We start from the raw sequence: 25,549 nt of genomic DNA, 5'->3' as shown, positions 1-25,549 counted from the left end.
CAAATTTTTGTACAGACTCCTGCTATTAAATTGGATTATTGACAGTTTCCCATCACTTGAAATGCAGTTATTGTATTGTTCCTCTGTGTAATACTGACAGTTGCTATCAATGAACCATTTTTTGTCATTTAGCTGTACATATAGTTGTAGTGCAGGCAAAATCATTCAAAAAAAGGAAAATAAACAAATAATATAGGTGGCCAATCCCAATAAGTAATTGGCAGGCATCAGTGTAGTGGTATGGGGGCATGCCCACTGTAAAATTTTGAGGTGGAGGGTTGTTATTTTTAAAGTTTAAATTCATGTTTTTCCAACCTTTGTTACTAACCATTTTTGTATTGTACCAGTAATCTGTTGACAATTAACAAAGAAAAACAAACAAATAGAACCCCCCAGTGCATTATTACTTTACTTGATTTTGTAAGGGCAAGGGTGGTGTTCAAGAGGCCAGTGCACTTGTTTCGAAAGCTGAAGGTTCCTGGTTTAAGGCCACCTCTGCCCATTTTCCATGTAATGTGGAGTTGGGTCAGGAAGAGCATCCATAATAAAACTTGTGCTAAATCAACATGCAGAAGCCTAAGGGACTTATTATTAGCTTTATTTCGTTGCTGCTTTGAACAAACAGAATTCCTAGATCACTGTTCCATGTTCAGAATAATTAACGGAAAAAAAAAAAAAATCTTGCCAACAAACCAGATGTCAAAGGCGAGTAAAGCATTCAGAGGCTTGATTGCCAACTACATCTACACTCAACAAAAATATAAATGCAACACTTTTGGTTTTGCTCCCATTTTGTTTGAGATGAACTCAAAGATCTAAAATGTTTTCCACATACACAATATCACCATTTCCCTCAAATATTGTTCACAAACCAGTCTAAATCTGTGATAGTGAGCACTTCTCCTTTGCTGAGATAATCCATCCCACCTCACAGGTGTGCCACACCAAGATGCTGATTAGACACCATGATTAGTGCACAGGTGTGCCTTAGACTTTCCAAAATAAAAGGCCACTCTGAAAGGTGCAGTTTTATCACACAGCACAATGCCACAGATGTCGCAAGATTTGAGGGAGCGTGCAATTGGCATGCAGGAATGTCAACCAGAGCTGTTGCTCGTGTATTGAATGTTCATTTCTCTACCATAAGCCGTCTCCAAAGGCGTTAGAGAATTTGGCAGTACATCCAATCAGCCTCACAACCGCAGACCACGTGTAACCACACCAGCCCAGGACCTCCACATCCAGCATGTTCACCTCCAAGATCGTCTGAGTCCAGCCACTCGGACGGCTGCTGAAACAATAGGTTTGCATAACCAAAGAATTTCTGCACAAACTGTCAGAAACCGTCTCAGGGAAGCTCATCTGCATGCTCGTCGTCCTCATCGGGGTCTCGACCTGACTCCAGTTCGTCATCGTAACCGACTTGAGTGGGCAAATGCTCACATTCGCTGGCGTTTGGCACGTTGGAGAGGTGTTCTCTTCACGGATGAATCCCGGTTCACACTGTCCAGGGCAGATGGCAGACAGCGTCTGTGGCGTCGTGTGGGTGAGCGGTTTTCTGATGTCAATGTTGTGGATCGAGTGGCCCATGGTGGCGGTGGGGTTATGGTATGGGCAGGCGTCTGTTATGGACGAAGAACACAGGTGCATTTTATTGATGGCATTTTGAATGCACAGAGATACCGTGACGAGATCCTGAGGCCCATTGTTGTGCCATACATCCAAGAACATCACCTCATGTTGCAGCAGGATAATGCACGGCCCCATGTTGCAAGGATCTGTACACAGTTCTTGGAAGCCGAAAATGTCCCAGTTCTTGCATGGCCGGCATTCTCACCGGACATGTCACCCATTGAGCATGTTTGGGATGCTCTGGACCGGCGTATACGACAGCGTGTACCAGTTCCTGCCAGTATCCAGCAACTTTGCACAACCATTGAAGAGGAGTGGACCAACATTCCACAGGCCACAATTGACAACCTGATCAACTCTATGCGAAGGAGATGTGTTGCACTGCATGAGGCAAATGGTGGTCACACCAGATACTGACTGGTATCCCCCCCCCAATAAAACAAAACTGCACCTTTCAGAGTGGCCTTTTATTGTGGACAGTCTAAGGCACACCTGTGCACTAATCATGGTGTCTAATCAGCATCTTGATATGGCACACCTGTGAGGTGGGATGGATTATCTCAGTAAAGGAGAAGTGCTCACTATCACAGATTTAGACTGGTTTGTGAACAATATTTGAGGGAAATGGTGATATTGTGTATGTGGAAAAAGTTTTAGATCTTTGAGTTCATCTCATACAAAATGAGAGCAAAACCAAAAGTGTTGCATTTATATTTTTGAGTGTATGTATGACAAAAGTTACCAAAAAAAAGAACTTTTAAGTTGATCTTAATTTTATTGTTACTTGAATTGAGGTAATTTCAGAGCCATGGTTTTTCTATAATCAGAAGAAGAAAATAATGGGGGTGGTGGAGGACTGTTGGGTTTGCACCCTGTTTTTAAAGAAATGAGAGGCACAGACACTGAAAAGAAACCAGTCAGAGACAAATATATATATATTTTTTGCTCTGCGCAGAGGAGGAGAACAATGAAGCAGCTTGTAAGTGCTCAGCTACAAAGCTCTCCTAAAAATCCCCTCCTCTGGCCCAGCCTTTTATTTAGTTCATCAACATGAGAAAAAACAAACAAGGACAGTCGGGAGAGGTTACACATGAGTCATGTCTGCAAGAGGGAGATATCGGGACAAGGTGACTGCTGGAACCTTCCATTCCTGCGACATGAGCCTTGCGGCTCCCACAGCAGGATAAGGCACTTATGTAAAATGAAAAATAGTTTGCTCAATCATGAAGAATGCAGACAAGTCTTTCTTTCTAAAACCTCCTCTTTTCACAGAGGAAAAATAATAAGCATAAACTATAAGAAAATAATAATATAAGCATAAACTAAAGAAAATAAATAAGAGCATGAACTATATAAAATCCTTGACAAGGACCATCATTCATACGAGGTACATCCAAAAAGTGTGACCTTATTTTATCCCATGGAAACAAATGCAGCATCTGAGGTATAATTTGGTGGAGACAGTGGTGGGCACAGTTCCGCTAACTGCTAATTAGCAAAGCTAACTTTTTCGTTAGCGGATTAGCTTTTCAGCTTACTTTGAAGACCATCAAGCCACGTTCACACTGGACGCCACGCGACCTGCGGCGGCGAGAGGTTGCCATGTAATCCCTATGGAAGGACGCGTTGTGGCGCCACAAAAGTCCATGTTGTGCGACGCGATGGACGCGAATAAAGTGACACGAATGAAATGATTTTGAGCGATTAGCGTGTGTGTGGCGTGATATCGTGTTGCGTCACATCGCCCTCTTCCCCAAGTTGAAAAATCTGACCTTTTTCATCTTGTCGCATCGTGATGACCAATCAGGGACTGGATATGTAGTGATGTGGAGATGTCTGGAGTTTATACTTGATGTGGACATGTCCTGTCTCTGGCAATCAGTCTGTGAGCAGGACTTATGTCCCTTTTGTCCTTTATTTAACACAATTATGACAGAAGGTCCTCGGTTCAAATCCCAGCCTGATTCCCTTATCGGTCCTTCAGAGTGGCCGTTGTTTTTGGGGGTGTTTGTCAGGAAAATGATTTTTCTACATTGATTACAGATCCTGCAGCAGGTCTGTAATCAACCGTTTCTGCAGCGCGGCTTTGCTTTGAACCTTGAACCAATCGAAGCAGTGATTCGCAGATCGAAGCTGCTTTGATGGTTCATTGTTTGTTTTATTTCGCTTTATCTTAATTTTTCCGCGCTAAAAACCTAAAGAGCATATGTCCGTGAGTAATATTTACCTTTTTATGTTAAACTGACCTGTTATGGTCTTCTGAAACAGTTGATAGATGTGTTTTTTTTTTTTTTACTTAAAAACAGGACAGATGCTAACATGTTAGCGTGTCTATGACGTTTTCAATGTAAAAGTTAGCATTAAGCTTTTCGCATCTCATCATGTTTATGTGCATTTGTTTTCTGTACAGTAATTAATGGCTCAGCGTTCGGTGTCATAAGAGTCAACTTGTAATTTTTTAAATTTATTTTTATTCATATATTAATAACAATAGTAATAACTCATAATACCTAATAATACTACAATACAATTTTACAGAAAGAGACAAAAAGAACCTGATGAAACAAAGCACAACAGAAAAGATAAAACCAACTAACAGTGAAAATAAATAAATACATATAGAAGTAAATAACTGTTTTCTGTGAACACCTAGTGACTCTTACATCTCCACTTCATTCCTGTTTTATTTAAGTTTAATGACACTTTGTTTTGGTCAAACCATATTTTCAATTTATTAAATTCTTCAGTGATTTCCTCCAGAACTATCTGCCAAACTAGAAAACTGCTGCATCCTAGTAAGAGCAGAATACTACTGGAATGAATGTGAATAAGGAAACTTGGATTTTTTTTCCTCACCAAAACGGATGCTGCACTCACTGCAGTTTATTGTCTGGAACAGCCCCAGATTGCATTTCAGAGATTCTAGAACTCAAAAATTTTCATGCGGGTGGTGTTGGGGGGGTAATTTTGGGTTTCAGCTTTTTTTTGTTTTTCACCACTTTCATCCCTGAATATGTCAATCGTGAGTCACTTTTGTGCGGATTAAACTCACTAACTGGGACTCCTGTCTTGTTGCAAGAAAGAAACGAGAATCGTCCTCTGTTCTGTTCACACAGCTCCAAATGCTGTGCGGCTCTCTGCCAAGTCAAGTTAGAACGCTAGAGTCCAGTCGGAATTAATAACTTCAAAGAGAAACGCCGTTTAAATCAAATGACACCTCTTTAAAAACGTTGTAATACAAACTGCAGTTGATCCAAACTTTTTTTCCCTCCCAAAACGAGACGTCCTGCGCTGATGTGCAGCAGCCAGCTGAGCTCAGCTCAGAGGTACGGAGACATTCATGCCAAAATGTCTGAAAGGAAATGCTTTTGACAAACTACAGATTTTGTTTATTTTTATTTATGTCCAGAGATCAAGGATCCAGTGACCAATTTGTTGTTGACATAGAAAACCAGTAAAGCCTACTTTTAGTACACAGAAAATTCACAAGAAGTATCGATAAGGGAATCTATAAGGAATCGGATCGGTAAGCGGAATCGATAACGGCATCGATATCGATAAAATCTTATCAATACCCATCCCTAGTCTCCAACCTGCTGCTCCAGGACTCGGCGCTGAAGCAGAAACACCAAGTCCTGGAGACGATGGAAGAGAAGTGCATAGTCCGATCCACTGTGCAAATCTGTGCACACAGATTGGTGAATCCACCTCCTCTAGTTCGTCCAAACCAGAACGTAAAGTCCACTTCATCATGACGTGCTCCGTCGATTGTATTCATGCAGTTAAAAAAAAAAAAAGACTTGATGCACTGTTCCAGATGCCTGATTATTTTGATGCACCACAATTTTCTTCTCTCAGCAACCAAATTTTGTGGATTGGGGGAAAAGTCCCGTTCTCAAAATGCGCACACACACACAAACTCACAGATCCACATGGTGTCTGTACGCTGTCATCAAACCCACGTGAAGTTGGTGAATGTGATGGGTTAGTTTCTGATTTTTCCACCAATGGTAATACCCCTTTCTCCTACTGCAGTTGAAGGAGTCCTGTTTCTTCCCAGCCCTCTCGCTCTTTCAGCTGAAAGGAGGAAATAAGCCATTTTGCTGCAGCTGTCTGCAAAATGTGCAGCGAATATGAGAATATCATCCCAAAAAAACTTGCATAAATTATTAATCAGAATTCAAGTTATACTTGGCCTATTAACAAAATTTGAAGTCTCCACGTTCAACACTCATTCACACAGACACTCAGAGTGGAGCCGATTGTGTACTACGTCTGCTTAATTAGGTCATGTGACTTTTGACGCGCTGGCGCATCGTTCGACTCCAGAGGGTTAATGGTTATTGAAGCTAACGTTTTGGTTAGCTGTACCCACCACTGGGTGGAGAGCTGAAGCAAACATTCTTGCAGATGCATGAATGTTTATCTAATCCACAATACACACCAGTCATGAGCACTAAGCCACAGATTGCAGACATGTACTGTACCTTTGCTGGATTTTCATGATGGAATGACTTGGGGTGGGGTGTGGTGGTGGTGGGGGGGAGGTGATGAAGGATTTGGGTATGCAGAGATCTCATTCAGCCTTTCGTATCCAAACGCATCACTCTTGTAATTTGTTCAAACTTCCTACACTACTGATATGGCTCTCTCTGATTTTTGGCCGTTCAAAACAACACTTAAAGGGACTGTATTTGAATCAAAAGACAACTTCATGTGAACACGACAGCACAGCTGGACACTATTCCAATGACAACTTCAAGAAATACTTCTATCAGTGGCAGAGCCACTGGGAGACGTGTGTGTGAGATAGTAGGGAGTCTGAGGAATCATGGGAGCGTTGTTTTGCCAGGAAAATCTGAATCAGCTGAACAGTATACGTGGCTGCCGGACTTTGTGACAGTTACATCTCTTCCAATGTCTGCTGCTTCGACTCTATCTGCATGCCCAAATCGTCCATTAAAATGGAACCTGTGCTAATCTCCACATCCTCCGTAAATTGATATTGATATGATAGTCATCCATGACCAAAGTCCATATTCTGTCAATCACGTGGTCCTTTCTGCTTGTGGATGGCCTCTAGTCGTTCCGTCATGAAAATCCGATGGTCATGTGACGGTACATGTCTGCACTCTTTGGCTTGGTGCTTGTGACTGGCACACTGTGGACAAGAAAAAAATTCACACATGCACAAAAAGGTTCTCTACACCAAATGACTCCTCGTATGCTGCATTTGTTTTTGTGGGATAAAATAAGGTTTAATTTTTTTTTTTTGGATGCAGCACCTATGCCTAATGTTTGCATTTCTTTTGGTAAAGCTGTTTACATTATTTTTTTCCAGCATTTTTTCAAAAATGTTTTCTCATGTAAAGCCCTGGTCACAACCCACCATGCGTTTTTTTTTTTCGCCGTACGTTTTCTGCGGATGCCACGGCCACTACGTTTTTGTGAAAACATACGGAGGCAGTAGCAAGAGGAGGGAGGGAGTATGTTCAACGCACGTCTCTAGGAGTGTAACGATAGAGAGTTGACAATAAAGCTGTGTGTGTGTGGGGTCACTTTTCTTTTTTATGAGCAGTACCGGAGCGGCAGGTGTTTTTCGGCGTCGGCGATGCATGTCCAGCCTGCAGCGGTCAGTTGTACGAGTGTTTACTTGTCTCAGTTACAGCTAGTTAACAGACTGAAGCTGTGGAGTGTGTTGCTGAGGTTTGGAAATAGTGCAAGTTTAAGTGAGAAGCTGCGTTGTGCATGCAAGTCTGTCGGCCTCCATAGTATGTGGTGAGTGCCGTAATCCGTACTGCCTACGTATGGATTTGGTTAATTCAATAGTAATTGAATGAAATTGTGCTGCTTTGAATCCGTACTGAGGTAGTACTCACAATGTGTGTCATCTGTACTACTGGTGAATCCGCAGCCTGACTGCAGCGAAAGTTCTGCATGCACTAAAACCTCTACGGCGTGTCTGCGTGCTCCTAAATTCGTACTGAGGCAGTACTTACGAAGTACGGATCTCCAAATTTAGCCCATGTTTTTGCAAGTAGACTGCACGCACGTGCAAGTACGGCGGGTTGTGACCACGGCTTAAAGAAAGTCATTTGCCTGCCTTGAAGCAGTCCCCTATTCATTGATCTTAAACAAGTCTAAGTTTGCCCCCACCTTCATGCTATTGCAGAGTTTTTAACTAAGTGGTTTTCATGACTCTACTACTTGGGTATTATGTCAGTACTGGAGGAAATGGTTAAATTTTATTTATTTTATTTTTTTTGCTTTGACTCTTGGAACTAGTAAGCTGTAGAGTTATGTAACACTGCAGAGGATTTTTCTTTTCTTTCTTTCCATTTTGCTTTCTTGCAACATTGAGATGCTGCAGGCAACTCTTCAAACAACTAACAGATTATTTTTGGGTGGTGAAAAATCCCTCATAAATTCCACCTCTTTTGCATATTTGAATTTTGTCTTTTTTACTGTTGTGTCTACACTCACACCTGCGTGACCTGTCTTGTGAAACAACAGGTTTCATGATGATCATGTGCACATGTCGACAGTCGCTTTTACAGTACAATCTGTGACTTCATCGCATATTGTGTTGCCTCAGTGATTATCTGATGCTGGAATTCCCTCAGTCACGTGGTCACTCAGTAGAGCATATTTGACACTGCAGAGCCTCTGTGTCAGACACACACACACACACATCAGTGACTCATCATCCTGTTGTTGCTGTGTTTGGAATTCCATTCAGGTTGAGTCACACATTAATTGGTATTTTGACACATAATGATTTTGTCTTTTGTCAGGTTTAGAGGTAGTCATTCATTCTCAGGGTGTTGTAGTGAATGCATTTAGTCTGCAGGATAAAATATGTCTGTTTTTACAGTGGTTTCATTTCAGTGACTATGTAATCTGGAAACAGTCATTTTGATCTCTGCCTGCTTTCTATTGATGTAATACTGTTATCACAAAAAATGTTTTCTCTTCATCAGCCAAATCCAGCTTTGGGCTGGATTTTGATCACCTAAACAGTACAACATGTGTATCAGTTGTTTGATTGTTATTGCAGTGCCTTTAGGAAATTTGTATTCCCTTAGAAAATTGGAAGCTAGTAGATGGTTGTATGAGGCTGTGTTTGAAGGTGGGATGTAGAAAGAGGTGTACTTATGTTATATTATTATTTGAATATAGTAGTTCATATTATTTAAAAAAAAATCTGTTTTATTATCAATTACATGAAAATAATAGGATTCCTATTAAACAGGTTATTGGAAAAAGAGTCAGACAAAATTAAACAAAACTTTTAGAATATTTGAAACAGCAAATCAGTATCCTACCTCCTGAACAGAGTTATTTTTAATTGAACTCACAGCAAATATAAGATTTTATTCAGCTTATGTACTTAATGAAACGTTGTACAAATTGTAGGAAATTTGTTGGTGTTATCAAAAAGCTGATTTTAGCTAATGTCTCCTTAGTTCTGTCAAGTTAAACTCAGTCACAAGGAACACTGACAGCATGCATTTTACAGTAATAATATTTGCTGGGATGCTGGCATTAAACGTTTTATTGTGAAACGTGCGAGCAACATGAATTATCTGATGTTGTTTAACTTTGCTACCAGTAATATCAACGAGCCATGCCATCTTGGAAGTATGAATGTTACCATGTTAATCAAAATAAAGGTTTTAAAAATGAATCCCCAAAGGTTTCATTATAAATAATGCAAATCATTGTGCCATGTCCGAAAGCCGAGGCCGAACTGATAGTCGGAGAGATATGCGAGCCACCTACCCACACACAGACAATTCTTGCTTTATAGATAGATGAAAACTTTAGAAATTGCAGGAGCTGCCCACATGAACAGTTACAGCTTTTTGTACTGAGTATCACCAGCCTGTTCAAACACTGACTAGACATTGTGTGTTTGTGCAAGGCATCACAGAAACTGCAGATCCTACTGATGTAGAATTAACAATGTATGTATGTAACCATTATGTCGTTCTGGCAAGGCCAGTGACAGCCAGGAATAGACTGGTTGACGACCATGAACAGAGTGGTGACAGCTTGGAGAGACAGCGGACAGCGCGGAAAGACGGCAAACGGGGCAGGAAGGGCTAGCAACCAACCTGCATCTCCTGAGAGGAAGAACCCAATTTAGCTATGAAAAGTCCCAAAGAGACATACCCCCAGGGGAGCCCGAGAGGGGTGGAGAATGAGTACCCCAAACGGACGGATAACCAGGTAACGACCTATGCAAATGGACAAGTGACAACGAATGCCGTATGCGTATACGGTAAGAGCTGCAAAAACCCACGGGGTCTGAAGATTCATCAGACCAAGATGGGATGTTTGAAGAATGTACAGTTTGAGCAGTGCTCAAGGAATAGCCTCAGAGAGACGCAAGAGGAACTAGGCCGGGGATTATCCCATAGCGGCCAGAACCCCTGTGCTCCAGAGGGCCTTGGTGAGACGCAGGAGGAGCCGGGCCGGGAGTCATCCCACAGATCCCAGAGCCTCCAAGCTCATGGAGTTCAAGCTTCATGCATTCCACATCATCGGCGGGTCAAGTGGCCTCCAGCTAGTAAGGGGTACGAGTGGTGGAAATTTGATGACGATGTTGATGGTATCCTGGAAGCTACCATGAGGGGAGGGGCAGATAGGAAACTCCAAACGATGGCAACTGTGATCATCAGTATCGCCACGGAAAGGTTTGGGTTGGCAGAAAATAGTCATTACAAACCAGTACTCCAAGAACCGCAGGGCAGAAAAGATCTCACAGCTACGCCAGGAACTACGACTCCTGAAGAGGCAGTTTAAGGGAGCAAGTGAGGACGAGAAGTTAGGATTGGTAGAACTTCGAGGTCTTCTTAGGAAGAGGTTGTTGACCCTCCGGCAAGCAGAATGGCACAGGAGGCGGGCCAGAGAGAGCCAAGAGACGTGCTGCCTTTCTGGCAAACCCGTTTGGGTGTGCCAAACAGTTGCTAGGTCAAAAACGTAGTGGCCACCTTATATGCTCAAAGGAGGAGGTAGACTTATATCTCCATAATACCTATAGTGATGCAGGCCGGGAGGAGGACTTGGGTGAATGCAGAGGCCTGATTAATCCGCCTGTTCCGATGACTGCCTTTAACATCAAAATACCTAGTTTGGAAGAAATCCAAGCTGTTGTCAAGGCTGCCAGGTCCAGGTCAGCACCTGGACCCAATGGGGTACCTTACTTGGTGTATACGTATGGATTTGGTTAATTCAATAGTAATTGAATGAAATTGTGCTGCTTTGAATCCGTACTGAGGTAGTACTCACAATGTGTGTCATCTGTACTACTGGTGAATCCGCAGCCTGACTGCAGCGAAAGTTCTGCATGCACTAAAACCTCTACGGCGTGTCTGCGTGCTCCTAAATTCGTACTGAGGCAGTACTTACGAAGTACGGATCTCCAAATTTAGCCCACGTTTTTGCAAGTAGACTGCACGCACGTGCAAGTACGGCGGGTTGTGACCACGGCTTAAAGAAAGTCATTTGCCTGCCTTGAAGCAGTCCCCTATTCATTGATCTTAAACAAGTCTAAGTTTGCCCCCACCTTCATGCTATTGCAGAGTTTTTAACTAAGTGGTTTTCATGACTCTACTACTTGGGTATTATGTCAGTACTGGAGGAAATGGTTAAATTTTATTTATTTTTTTTTTTTTGCTTTGACTCTTGGAACTAGTAAGCTGTAGAGTTATGTAACACTGCAGAGGATTTTTCTTTTCTTTCTTTCCATTTTGCTTTCTTGCAACATTGAGATGCTGCAGGCAACTCTTCAAACAACTAACGATTATTTTTTGGTGGTGAAAAATCCCTCATAAATTCCACCTCTTTTGCATATTTGAATTTTGTCTTTTTTACTGTTGTCTACACTCACACCTGCGTGACCTGTCTTGTGAAACAACAGGTTTCATGATGATCATGTGCACATGTCGACAGTCGCTTTTACAGTACAATCTGTGACTTCATCGCATATTGTGTTGCCTCAGTGATTATCTGATGCTGGAATTCCCTCAGTCACATGGTCACTCAGTAGAGCATATTTGACACTGCAGAGCCTCTGTGTCAGACACACACACACACACACATCAGTGACTCATCATCCTGTTGTTGCTGTGTTTGGAATTCCATTCAGGTTGAGTCACACATTAATTGGTATTTTGACACATCATGATTTTGTCTTTTGTCAGGTTTAGAGGTAGTCATTCATTCTCAGGGTGTTGTAGTGAATGCATTTAGTCTGCAGGATAAAATATGTCTGTTTTTACAGTGGTTTCATTTCAGTGACTATGTAATCTGGAAACAGTCATTTTGATCTCTGCCTGCTTTCTATTGATGTAATACTGTTATCACAAAAAATGTTTTCTCTTCATCAGCCAAATCCAGCTTTGGGCTGGATTTTGATCACCTAAACAGTACAACATGTGTATCAGTTGTTTGATTGTTATTGCAGTGCCTTTAGGAAATTTGTATTCCCTTAGAAAATTGGAAGCTAGTAGATGGTTGTATGAGGCTGTGTTTGAAGGTGGGATGTAGAAAGAGGTGTACTTATGTTATATTATTATTTGAATATAGTAGTTCATATTATTTAAAAAAAAATCTGTTTTATTATCAATTACATGAAAATAATAGAATTCCTATTAAACAGGTTATTTGAAAAAGAGTCAGACAAAATTAAACAACTTTTAGAATATTTGAAACAGCAAATCAGTATCCTACCTCCTGAACAGAGTTATTTTTAATTGAACTCACAGCAAATATAAGATTTTATTCAGCTTATGTACTTAATGAAACGTTGTACAAATTGTAGGAAATTTGTTGGTGTTATCAAAAAGCTGATTTTAGCTAATGTCTCCTTAGTTCTGTCAAGTTAAACTCAGTCGCAAGGAACACTGACAGCATGCCTTTTACAGTAATAATATTTGCTGGGATGCTGGCATTAAACGTTTTATTGTGAAACGTGCGAGCAACATGAATTATCTGATGTTGTTTAACTTTGCTACCAGTAATATCAACGAGCCATGCCATCTTGGAAGTATGAATGTTACCATGTTAATCAAAATAAAGGTTTTAAAAATGAATCCCCAAAGGTTTCATTATAAATAATGCAAATCATTGTGCCATGTCCGAAAGCCGAGGCCGAACTGATAGTCGGAGAGATATGCGAGCCACCTACCCACACACAGACATTTCTTGCTTTATAGATAGATGAAAACTTTAGAAATTGCAGGAGCTGCCCACATGAACAGTTACAGCTTTTTGTACTGAGTATCACCAGCCTGTTCAAACACTGACTAGACATTGTGTGTTTGTGCAAGGCATCACAGAAACTGCAGATCCTACTGATGTAGAATTAACAATGTATGTATGTAACCATTATGTCGTTCTGGCAAGGCCAGTGACAGCCAGGAATAGACTGGTTGACGACCATGAACAGAGTGGTGACAGCTTGGAGAGACAGCAGACAGCGCGGAAAGACGGCAAACGGGGCAGGAAGGGCTAGCAACCAACCTGCATCTCCTGAGAGGAAGAACCCAATTTAGCTACGAAAAGTCCCAAAGAGACATACCCCCAGGGGAGCCCGAGAGGGGTGGAGAATGAGTACCCCAAACGGACGGATAACCAGGTAACGACCTATGCAAATGGACAAGTGACAACGAATGCCGTATGCGTATATGGTAAGAGCTGCAAAAACCCACGGGGTCTGAAGATTCATCAGACCAAGATGGGATGTTTGAAGAATGTACAGTTTGAGCAGTGCTCAAGGAATAGCCTCAGAGACGCAGGAGGAACTAGGCCGGGGATTATCCCATAGCGGCCAGAACCCCTGTGCTCCAGAGGGCCTTGGTGAGACGCAGGAGGAGCCGGGCCAGGAGTCATCCCACAGATCCCAGAACCTCCAAGCTCATGGAGTTCAAGCTTCATGCATTCCACATCATCGGCGGGTCAAGTGGCCTCCAGCTAGTAAGGGGTACGAGTGGCGGAAATTTGATGACGATGTTGATGGTATCCTGGAAGCTACCATGAGGGGAGGGGCAGATAGGAAACTCCAAACGATGGCAACTGTGATCATCAGTATCGCCACGGAAAGGTTTGGGTTGGCAGAAAATAGTCATTACAAACCAGTACTCCAAGAACCGCAGGGCAGAAAAGATCTCACAGCTACGCCAGGAACTACGACTCCTGAAGAGGCAGTTTAAGGGAGCAAGTGAGGACGAGAAGTTAGGATTGGTAGAACTTCGAGGTCTTCTTAGGAAGAGGTTGTTGACCCTCCGGCAAGCAGAATGGCACAGGAGGCGGGCCAGAGAGAGCCAAGAGACGTGCTGCCTTTCTGGCAAACCCGTTTGGGTGTGCCAAACAGTTGCTAGGTCAAAAACGTAGTGGCCACCTTATATGCTCAAAGGAGGAGGTAGACTTATATCTCCATAATACCTATAGTGATGCAGGCCGGGAGGAGGACTTGGGTGAATGCAGAGGCCTGATTAATCCGCATGTTCCGATGACTGCCTTTAACATCAAAATACCTAGTTTGAAAGAAATCCAAGCTGCTGTCAAGGCTGCCAGGTCCAGGTCAGCACCTGGACCCAATGGGGTACCTTACTTGGTGTATAAAAGGTGCCCCAAGCTCCTGCGGCACCTGTGGAGGATCTTGAGGGTGATCTGGAGGAGGGGTAAGGTGGCCCAACAGTGGAGATCCGCAGAAGGGGTTTGGGTTCCAAAGGAGGAGAGGTCAACCACCATTGAGCAGTTTAGAACCATCTCACTGCTTAACGTTGAGGGGAAGATATTTTTCAGTATCCTCTCCCAGCGGCTGTCAGTCTATCTCCTGAAGAATCAGTACATCAACACCTCAGTGCAAAAGGGGGGGATCCCAGGGTTTCCATGATGCCTGGAACACAGTGGTGTGGTAACACAACTGATTAGAGAGGCCCGAGAAGGGAAAGGAAACCTGGCGGTACTATGGTTGGACTTAGTCAATGCGTATTGTTCCATACCTCACAAGCTAGTGGAGGCGGCATTGGAGAGGCACCACGTCCCGAGCAACATCAAAGTCCTCATTATGGATTATTATAATAGCTTTAACTTAAGGTTCACTTCTGGCACAGTTACATCAGAGTATCATCGGCTGGAGAAAGGGATTATCATGGGATGTACTATTTCAGTGATACTCTTTGCCCTGGCCATGAACATGCTAGTCAAGTCTGCCGAGCCGGAATGTAGAGCCCCCCAAACTAAGTCTGGGATCTGGCAGCCTCCTATCAGGGCATTCATGGATGACCTGACAGTAACAACAGTGTCAGTTCCTGGGTGCAGAGGGATCCTCCAAGGTTTGGAAAGGTTAACCACTTGGGCTCGGATGCGCTTTAAGCCAGAAAAATCCAGGTCACTGGTCCTGAAGAGAAAGAAGGTGACTGATCGGTTCCACTTCTGTCTAGGAGGTACCTGTATACCATCTGTCACAGAGAAACCTGTGAAGAGCCTTGGAAAAACCTTTGACTGCTCCCTAAAGGATGCCGCCTCCATTAGGGCAACTAATGAACAATTAGAGAGTTGGCTGACAACAGTCGACAAGTCAGGTCTTCCGGGTAAATTCAAGGTGTGGTTATACCAGCATAGCATCCTGCCTAGAATACTGTGGCCATTGCTCGTGTATGAGTTTCCCATCTCTACGGTGGAAGGGTTTGAGAGGAGGATCAGCAGCCGTCTGCGTCGTTGGTTGGGCTTACCTCGAAGCCTGAGCAGCATTGCCCTTTACGGCAATAAGACCAACCTGATGCTCCCTATCAAAAGCCTTACTGAGGAGTTTAGGGTTATCAGAGCAAGAGAGGTGCTCCAGTATAGGGATTCTAAGGACATGAAAGTATCCCAAGCAGGTATTGAGGTGAGGATTGGCAGAAAGTGGAAGGCACAGGAAGCTGTGGACCAGGCAGAAGCACGGCTGCGTCACAAGGAGCTTGTGGGTTCTTTGGCAATCGGCCGGGCGGGCCTGGGTACTATCCCAACAATCCACTATAACAAAACTGAGGGCAAGGTAAGGCAGGACCTGGTTCAACGCGAAGTGAGAGCTGGGGTTGAGGAGCAGCATGCAAGCCAGATGGTGGGATGGAGACAACAGGGCGCATGGACCAGATGGGAGGGAGCCATAGAGAGGAAGATCTCTTGGCTGGGGTTGTGGAAGGCAGAACCCTACTGCATTAAATTCTTAATCTAGTCAGTTTATGATGTCCTACCCAGCCCGTCGAACCTTTTCACTTGGGGCAAGGCTGATACCTCAGCATGCCCCTTGTGCCAGGGGAGAGGAACTCTGGAGCACATCCTCAGCAGCTGCCCCAGAGCGCTGGGGGATGGTCGCTATCGTTGGCGCCATGACCAGGTGCTGAAAGTAGTTGCTGAGTCCATCAATACTGCTATCGTCCAGTGCGAGAGATTGAAACCATTAAGGCAGCAAATCTCGTTTGTGCAAGCTGGAGAACAACCACTCGCCTGACCGAAGGCCCAGACAGGTCTCCTTGGTGCAGGGAAGGACTGGCAGTTGAGGGTGGACCTGGGGAAACAGCTTCGCTTTCTTGGAAACCAGTCTTAGACCAGACATCGTTCTGTTTTCAGAGTCATCTAAGCAGGTTATTATGCTGGAGCTTACAGTGCCCTGGGAGGAGAGAATGGAGGAAGCCAGTGAGAGGAAGAGGGAGAAGTATGCTGAGCTGGTGGAGGAGTGTTGCAGACGGGGGTGGCATGCGAGGTGCCTTCCCGTCGAAGTTGGAGTAAGGGGCTTTGCAGGAAAGTCACTCTGCAAGGCCTATAGCCTCTTGGGTATCACCGGAGCACGCAAGAGAAAGGCCATCACTGCAGCATTCGAGGCTGCAGAGAGAGCTTCACGGTGGCTGTGGATCAGGAGGGACAAGCAGTGGGCCTGAAGTTGAAAGACCCGAAACCCCCCATGACCCCAGGTACTATCACTGATGATGTGTCCAAGATTTTGCATTATGAAGTGTATGTAACCATTACCATCAAACCCTATCTTTGGACTGAGTCTGAGGAAAGTTCCAGTGTCTGCAGGGAAAGTAGTGCTGACAGCTCTACTCTATCTCTCAAGCTTAGCTGGGTTTGTTCCCCAGTAGCTATGTTCCTTGTTGATTTAGTTTAGCCATTTTAGCTCTGTGTGCCTACGTCCGTATAACACACGAGTTCACAAGGGTGGTGCAGAGCTGCTGGATTTGGTGGGTATGCTGAGATGGTGCTACTCTTGGTCCCACTACACTGCAAAGTGTATTTAAAGATTATAAAAGGAAAAACAAACAAAAAAAAATCCCAACAAAGAAAACAAGGTGGCAGTAACTATGATAACCTAGAAGGTCTGAGCATGATTGAAGGGTGAGTTATTTTTCATTATTGGAGTTTATTTACTTAATGTTTAGGGTATAAAATATCTAAAATTGGAAACGCCGCGATCACAACTTCAGATTTCAGAATGTCTACAAATGCTTTGCTGTGTGGGTGGATAGTCCAAAGAAGTACCAAGGCCTGTTTCCACTGCAGGAATGCAACCTATTCCCCAGATTTCAGGGACGGGTCCATAGTCCATCGACCAAGCAGGTTTTCAGTACAACTTAAGGGAACTAAATGACACCTTAGAATCCAGCCTCAGTGTGCCATGACCTACACAAAAATGTATGATAGCTGTCTTGAAAACTATATCACATTATTTGTCTGAACATAGATTCCAAAAAGGTATAGTTTGGACTATCTATGACTGAAAGTTAATATGGGGTAAAAACAGCAACAACGGTGACAGAGGTCAATTTCAGTTTGTACAGGGGTCAAAAGTTAAAGTTGCTCCAATTTGGATAAACTCTGATGCTAATTATTGGTTGAGTTAATACGGTTTTAAAAAAAATAGTTTTCACCATGTCATGCTTTGTCACGTCATAGACTCCAATGGGTGTCAAGATTGTTTGACCTTTACTTTGCAGACCAAGCATTCAGCACAGTCAAAACTATTCCATTTATTAATCCTATTGCTTCAGCCAGTAATTTGCACCACTTTTTACATTTTTTTTTACCAAAATTAAAGCAACTTTAACTCTTGACTCCTGTGCAAACTGAAATTGGTCTTTGTCACCATTCTTGCTGTTTTGACCCCATAACTCCGTGCGCTATTCTCTCAGCAGGTTGGTCCAAAAATTGTAAATGGAACACTAATGGTTTACAGTGTTTTTTTTTTTTCTTCTTTTTACCTCTTTCATAATAAATGTTTCTATATGTAGCTAGTGGATCAGAGTAGATTTTGTTGCAGCTCATGATGATTACAGCCATTTGATGTCACAAACATGGTCATCTCGGGGTCTGTGGAATGATGCACACACATCTGTTCCGCTGCATCAGTGTTCTGCTGTGCGCGAACACAGACAGCTATGCTTTGTGCCGGCAGAATGCATCATAATTATTCACCACTTTGCTTAAATGCAGTGGATAGAAACAATTAAATCTCTGAAATAGGAGATTATTATTATTTAATTTTTGCCTGCACATGACCATGCTTAGTTATGTGTTAGAGTGCGTGCATGGCAAAGCACATACTGCAAGTGAATGTGCTCCTCATTTAGCATCAGAAGACAGCAGAAGGCATCACAGGAAGGAATTATTTAAAAGAAAGTTATGTCTGGATTTGAGGAAATTCTTGTTTACAGTAAGAGTGGTGGACACATGGAACAGCCTGCCAGAGGACATGGTAACAGCACAGGGCATAATCAGTTTTAAAAATGCATTACACTGTCATTGGAAATGATCTAATGATGATGGTAAAAATAATATATATGTCAGTAAAATGTATTGCTATTAGGATGCTGAGTTGTCTTCCATGTATATTAGATCTGGATAAAGAGCACCCAGTAACTCAAGTGGATGCTTTAATTTCATTTTGCACTTACAGTCATTAACATGGGCAAAATCCTCATTTGCATGCTGCGGTCTACTACCTGCTATCAATTGTGTATTTACTCGTAGTAAATCACCCGCAAAACTGTCTCCGCTCCAACGGGTAAAAATTTGGTTTGCCCGCACAATTTCTCACTCGTTATGTGAGACCTTAGTAAGTCAGGCCCATTGTGTCTTTTCCAAGGACACAGACAGGGAGCATGACCAGGAATTCAATGCAGAGCTACATGTTGGTACCCCAACTCCTATCTCACTAAGCTACCTGGCAGTGTTAATTTCGTCAGACGAAATATGCTTGTTTTTCTCATGACTAAGATGAGATGATGACGAGACTGCACCAATGTTCTAAAAACACTGACTAAAACTGTGTAAATATGCGTTATTGTTGACAAATAAAAATGAAAGTTTAGCAAGAAATAAAAAATAAACAAAAACTCCCTCCTTGTTTTTGTCTACTACACAAGAAGAAACGCAACATCTAGTCCAGCTGTCATGCGTTTGTGCCAGCAGTTCTTCTGCTCTACTGTCTGCTACGTTATGTTGCACGATTCTGTGAAAATTGCCCACCGCTTCATACGAACAGTTTTTATTCATTTGTCATTAACGTGCCTTTTTTGGGGGCAGCCAGCGACGCGGTTCTCTCCCGTGGACTGGAACATTAATATCTCCCACTTCTCTGGTTCATAAACTAAAGTTACTGTCCCTCATGAAAATAATAATAATAATATCGTCCGGTGTGTGTGTGTGTTGTTGTTGTTGTGGGATTTGCTGCAGCTCTCTGCCGAGTAAAGGTGGAAAGCAATCATTAACTTTAAAGCGAATTGCCGTTTTAAATCAAATAACACCTCTTTCCAAACATTGTAAAACAGACAGCATACTACAACTGACCAAAGCTGTTTTCCCCCAAAAATAGACGTCCTCCGTTTCGTCGGGGAGAACTTATCCCAGTGTCAAAGTCTCAATGCTCCAGTCTGAGCACAGCCACGCTGCAGTGCTCCAGTCGCGACTATTGTAGGGGAGGCCGGGGTCAAAGTAACATTTTACATTTATATCCCTCTGAATCTGCTAGGCTGTAAGAGTCATATTATTTAACACCAGTTTTTTTTTTTTTGTGGGTGTTTCTAATAAATATAAAACATCAGAACAAGTGCATCATTTGTAAATGTGTATTGAATCAACAAACATGACACTTTTAGCAAAGTTGCATTGAAGATTCATTTATTTCAATTCATTCAAGATGTTTGTTATTCTAGACATTTAATATTTCAGCTGTGGAACACAAGTCAACTGGAATGAATAAACAAAAATTATCTCTGAAATAAATAGAAAAAGATGAAAATGTTTTCACTAAAACTCGACTAAAATACCTTGAGTTCTCGTTTGACTAAAATGTTGAGACTTTTAGTTGACTAAAACATGACTAACAAAAATGATCTGTGAATAACTAAATGTGACTAAGAATGAACTATGACACAAGACTAAGACGAAATTGAAAAACGGGTGACAAAATTAACACTACTACCTGGTCTGTCCAAAACCCAGGGATAATCATTTTTCAGAACATAAAAGGCAAAGCAAATCATCACATTACAGAAACTGCAATCAGACAGTATTTGTCTGCTGAAAGGTCTAAATGATTACTTGATTTTTAAAAAGCATAGTTGCTAGTTGCTTTTATGTTTATCAATCCGTTAATCGCTTCAGCGAAACCACCCTCTTCCTTTAGTGTGTACTCGTGAGAACACACCTGTCTTTATTTTAGCAAAAGCCAAAGACGACCTTTCAAGTGACACTTTATTAGGCGCACCTTTCCACAATAAAGTGCTTGGTGTGTTAGTGTGTTCTCTGAGCGTTTTCTTACCAGAAATATGTGCGATATACAACTTCAGCCATAGGCAAAGAAACAGAATTGAGCCAAGTGGTAATGGAAACTGATTTCTGGGTTATTCCTTTCATGGGAAGCATGGTGACATTGGCTTACACTTGTAGCATTTATGTGTGGAAAGTAGGGCGGGCTTTGCACCGCGAGCAGTATTCCAGCCTGACTGCTCAGTAGGAAACAGTGAAACATGGGAAAATTTGACCAACAAAAATGACTCGTCTGTGTGATACGTCGTTCTGCTATTTTTACATTCTGCTCGACACTTGAAAGCTTAAAGATATATTCACCAGATGGTTAACAGTCTATGCTGCAGGCAAGAGAGTTTTTAAATAATGATTTTTCAGTTTAAGTGAGTTTTACACAAATCTCTGTTAGGGTAACTTCACCTTAGTCTAAATGGTGTGCAAGCAAGAGGAAGAACAGAGAAAAAGTGCTTATTCTGTGCACACCTACATCTTTGAGTTATTCTAACCATGTTTGTTGAAGGTTGGGTACTCCACAGCAGACACCCAACCCAAGCCCTCCTCAGCTTCAGTCTGACAAAGCTGTTCTTTATGGAGACATACTGAGAGTGATTTTCCTCCCCAAGGTCACCAAGCAGGCAGTTTGTCGTCGTGTTTATTTATTTATTCGGGGGGGGGGGGGGCAAAGACCTATAGAGAATCACTATGTATACAGCAATGAAGGCTGCAGATGTGGTGATACGGATGCACATAAAACGTCACAGGAAGGAGTGGAAACTACGCCCTCAAAGTCAGCACAGGGCGGCTCCTTTTTTTCTTCTTCTTTTTCTTTAGGGCTTCCCTGTCTCCTTCCCTCCCTCTTCGTCTCTGTTGGTATTCCAATTTTGTTTGAGCGTATTTGGTAGGGCGGGCCGAGCGGGTTGCTAAGGAAGACATGAATCACTGGTTGACTGTCAAAGCTGCACTTCATAACCAAGAGGCCTGTTTTTCATGACACCAACCTGCCTGTGTTTTTATTTGTCTGTATATCAGAGAAACTTTGGTCGACATCAAGACTGAGTTTTGTAAAAGGATCTCATTTGTCATTTTGTTAGCTGCCTTGCATTCAGGAAGATTAATTTCCAGTTTAAATAACTATCCAGGTGTTTTGTTCCTTACGAGGTCTGTCAATAAAGTATAGGTCCTTTTTATTTTTTTCAAAAACTATATGGATTTCATTCATATGTTTTTAGGTCAGACATGCTTGAACCCTCGTGCGCATGCGTGAGTTTTTCCACGCCTGTCGGTGACGTCATTCGCCTGTGAGCACTCCTTGTGGGAGGCGTCATCCAGCCCCTCCTCGGAATTCCTTTGTCTGAGAAGTTGCTGAGAGACTGGCGCTTTGTTTGATCAAAATTTTTTCTAAACCTGTGAGACACATCGAAGTGGACACGGTTCGAAAAATTAAGCTGGTTTTCAGTGAAAATTTTAACGGCTGAGAGATTTTGAGGTGATACTGTCGCTTTAAGGACTTCCCACGGTGCGAGACGTCGTGCAGCGCTCTCAGGCGCCGTCATCGGCCTGTTTCAAGCTGAAAACCTCCACATTTCAGGCTCTATTGATCCAGGACGTCGTGAGAGAACAGAGAAGTTTCAGAAGAAGTCGGTTTCAGCATTTTATCCGGATATTCCACTGTTAAAGGAGACTTTTTTAAATGAAAGACGTGCGGACGGATTGCAGCGTCGGCTCGCAGCCGCCGCGACGCTCCGCCACAGGAAAAACACCTGTTGGAAGCCTTAAGGACAAGTTGGAACATGTCCAGCTGTTAAACAATTTCTCATATACTCACTCCACTGAAAGCCATCAAAAGCTGCCTGGATTTTACAAATGGTTATCAACACGGAGGTGTTTTTCCTGTGCCGCCGCACCGCGTCGGCTGTGTCCCGACGCGTGGACCTGTCCACACGTCTTTCATTAAAAAAATCTCCTTTAACAGTGGAATATCCGGATAAAATGCTGAAACCGACTTCTTCTGAAACTTCTCTGTTCTCTCACGACGTCCTGGATCAATAGAGCCTGAAATGTGGAGGTTTTCAGCTTGAAACAGGCTGACGATGGCGCCTGAGAGCGCTGAGCGACGTCTCGCACCGTGGGAAGTCCTTAAAGCGACAGTATCACCTCAAAATCTCTCATCAGCCGTTAAAATTTTCACTGAAAACCAGCTTAATTTTTCGAACCGTGTCCACTTCGATGTGTCTCACAGGTTTAGAAAAAATTTTGAATATACAAAGCGCCAGTCTCTCAGCAACTTCTCAGACAAAGGAATTCTGACGAGGGGCTGGATGACTCCTCCCACAAGGAGTGCTCACAGGTGAATGACGTCACCGACAGGCGTGGAAAAACTCACGCATGCGCACGAGGGTTCAAGCATGTCTGACGTAAAAACATATGAATGAAATCCATATAGTTTTTGAAAAAAATAAAAAGGACCTATACTTTATTGACAGACCTCGTAAAGCGGTTTCATCTGTTTCATCCAGTTTGCGCAAATGGATAATGTAGTATCTAAATTGAATTATAAATGTTTTCTATGAGGTGGTTCTTTTTTCCTCACAGAGTTGATGGTTCTCAAAGTATTCCAGTTTATTTTATTGCCTATAACTGCTAAATGTTGATCATGTGTCCTTCACGCAGAATTTCTGCACTGTGTATCTAGTTTGACAATAGTGTTACAGTATTTCATTGATTAATCAAATGGACATAAATGTTATCACCTATAGTCTCATTGTATTATAAATAAATAACCAAATATCATGGTATTTTGATGCTCTATGGGCACCAGTTCGCCCCCAAGGACCACATGAGTTGCCTGCAGAATGTACCAGAAACACACACGTCTTCCTTCTCTCTCTGTTACTGTCAACAAAGATATGCGTGGTTTTAAAGTTACATATAGGTTGAAAGGTGCTTGTCTGGGGAGCCACCAAGACCAGTGCCGTTTGCCTAATATTTTATGCACAAAAGATAATTAAAAGTGACATTTTAATTGATAGTGAAAACAAGAATGATACTTAAAGTGAATGCCTCTACTCAACTCAAAAATACCCTGTCTTTCATTGTATTAAAAAATTAACCTGTTTGCCCCCCTTTTTTGTGGAGTTGCTTGAAAATGTAGTTTCCATTCCATGTTATGGCCCAGTCACACGGCACTTAACGAAGGGCAATGAAGCCCTGACGAAACAAGAAATCTGGACTTTCGTTGACTTTCATTGGCATCGTTTAACCTTTGTGCAGCTTCATTCCTTTAGCTGGCGCTTCGTCAGGATTTTTAAACTGTTGAAAAATTTTAACGAAGGGTAACGAAAACCTCAATTCGTCTGTTTTGTTTTGCTGTCGTTCTTGACCTTTAATTGTTTGTTTAGTTTTTGTAATGTTATTGTGTAATTTGACTTCCTTGGAGCAGCTGAATGTTTTCACACAGTGCAGAAGCCGGTTTGTGAGCACTGAGGCTGCTGCTGCTTCATGTACCGTCGGAAATTACAGGGCAAACTCAGCCTGCTTGCTTGGATTTTTTTTTTTTTTTTATGTGTGTGTGTGTGTGTGTGTGTGTGTGTGTAATGGGCTCAGGCACCTTACATAGGCCAGAATTAATCTTTTGTGTGGATATAATTAATTATTTTGCCACAAGCAACTGTTGAATTTGAAACAACAAAAACATTGTGTAATTTCTGACGGTACTTGAATGCATCATTAGCAGCAGGAGCAGCTGCTGCGTGCGCTTATTATTTTGTATTAAATATAACTGAGTGTAAGAATGACAATCCAGTCCTTCTGTACATGTGGCAACAGGTAGATGAATCAAAATGATTATATAAAGAGCTGTTCTGGAAGGAAGAATTCACGTTGTGGATCAGTGATCAGCTGGTGGAAATAACTGCACGTGAGTTAATGCGCGCGCGTTCACACGCACTGATTAATTTACTGCTCTGATATATTCAATCATCTTTACACTTATATTTATATTTATTCTCCCTTTTGACAGTTTTCTGTTATAAATCAATATATATGGCTTAGAACATAATACAGTGATACAGCAGTGACCACGGCACACTTTTTTCTTTTTTTTTTAAATCAGTAAGGGTTCTGATGATGATGGAGATGATCCCTCTTTTGTTCTGGACGAGGAACCAGAGCAGGTGGTCCACTGACGTGCACACAGATCTCTACAGCTTCTTTTATGCAGACGTTTCTCCAGGACTCAGGCGCTATGAGCTCCGTCCCAGGGCTGAGTCCTGGAACGCAGAGATGCAGACACACACTGCTCCACCTGTGGCTCCAGGTACTTTTCGTTAAAGCGTCGAGATAGTGATCTTCGGTTTTGTTAAGTTTCTCTTTCGTCCCTTTTGCGCTCTTGCTTCGCAGGCTTTTCGGTGATGAAGCTCTTTCATCCACCTTTTCTCAATGAATTGTGACTTTTTTTACTCTTTCCCTTCGTTCAGGAATCGTTGTGCCGTGTGACTGGGCCATTAGACCTTGAACCTCCCGATCACATTGAGAGAACAATCTTTTTTTGACCTGTAGCTCACTAAAACAACTAACCAAAGTAGGAAGTTTTAAAACCTTTGTAATCCACACTAATTTATTGGTGTGTGGTGTGTTACTACAGGGTGTGATTATTGATGGATTAGAAAAATAGAAAGAAAATAAGATGGGGAAAAACTACATATAGCAGGCCATGGAGTCGAGGAATCCAGAATACTGTCAGTCGCTCCTTATTCTAATATGAGCTGCATGTCATGCTGGCATTCTGACACAAACTGGTTTCACATTTCACTTTTGTTACTATAAGATTCTTGTGAAGTAGAACTGCTCTGGTGTCATGGGTATTACACCTCGTGTGGTTTCCAGCATTCCCTTAGTTGTCTCAGGACACACGTGGAGATCGTCTGCCTGGTCTCATGGGAGCACGAGCACAGAAGCTGCTTTGTATGTCCGGGTCATAGAACTTAAGTTGTCCTCTGTGGACTGTTGAAACACTGACACGAGCCCAGGAAGATTAAGTTTCAGCTGATGAATGCTGGTGCCCGTTGCGCGCGCGTGTGTGTGTGTGTGTGTGTGTGTGTGTGTGTGTGTGTGTGTG

General features: G+C 42.6%; 1 protein-coding gene across 1 annotated transcript in view; it reads left to right on the top strand.

Annotated features, from left to right (window-relative positions):
* Window positions 1-25,549, top strand: part of pdcd6 (programmed cell death 6) — an 80,413-nt gene that overhangs the window by 7,445 nt on the left and 47,419 nt on the right. The gene's annotated exons all lie outside the window — the stretch shown is intronic.

The sequence above is a fragment of the Thalassophryne amazonica genome, chromosome 1 (assembly GCF_902500255.1).
Source record: "Thalassophryne amazonica chromosome 1, fThaAma1.1, whole genome shotgun sequence".
NCBI lineage: Eukaryota > Metazoa > Chordata > Actinopteri > Batrachoidiformes > Batrachoididae > Thalassophryne > Thalassophryne amazonica.
This window is presented reverse-complemented; position numbering and strand designations above follow the sequence as displayed.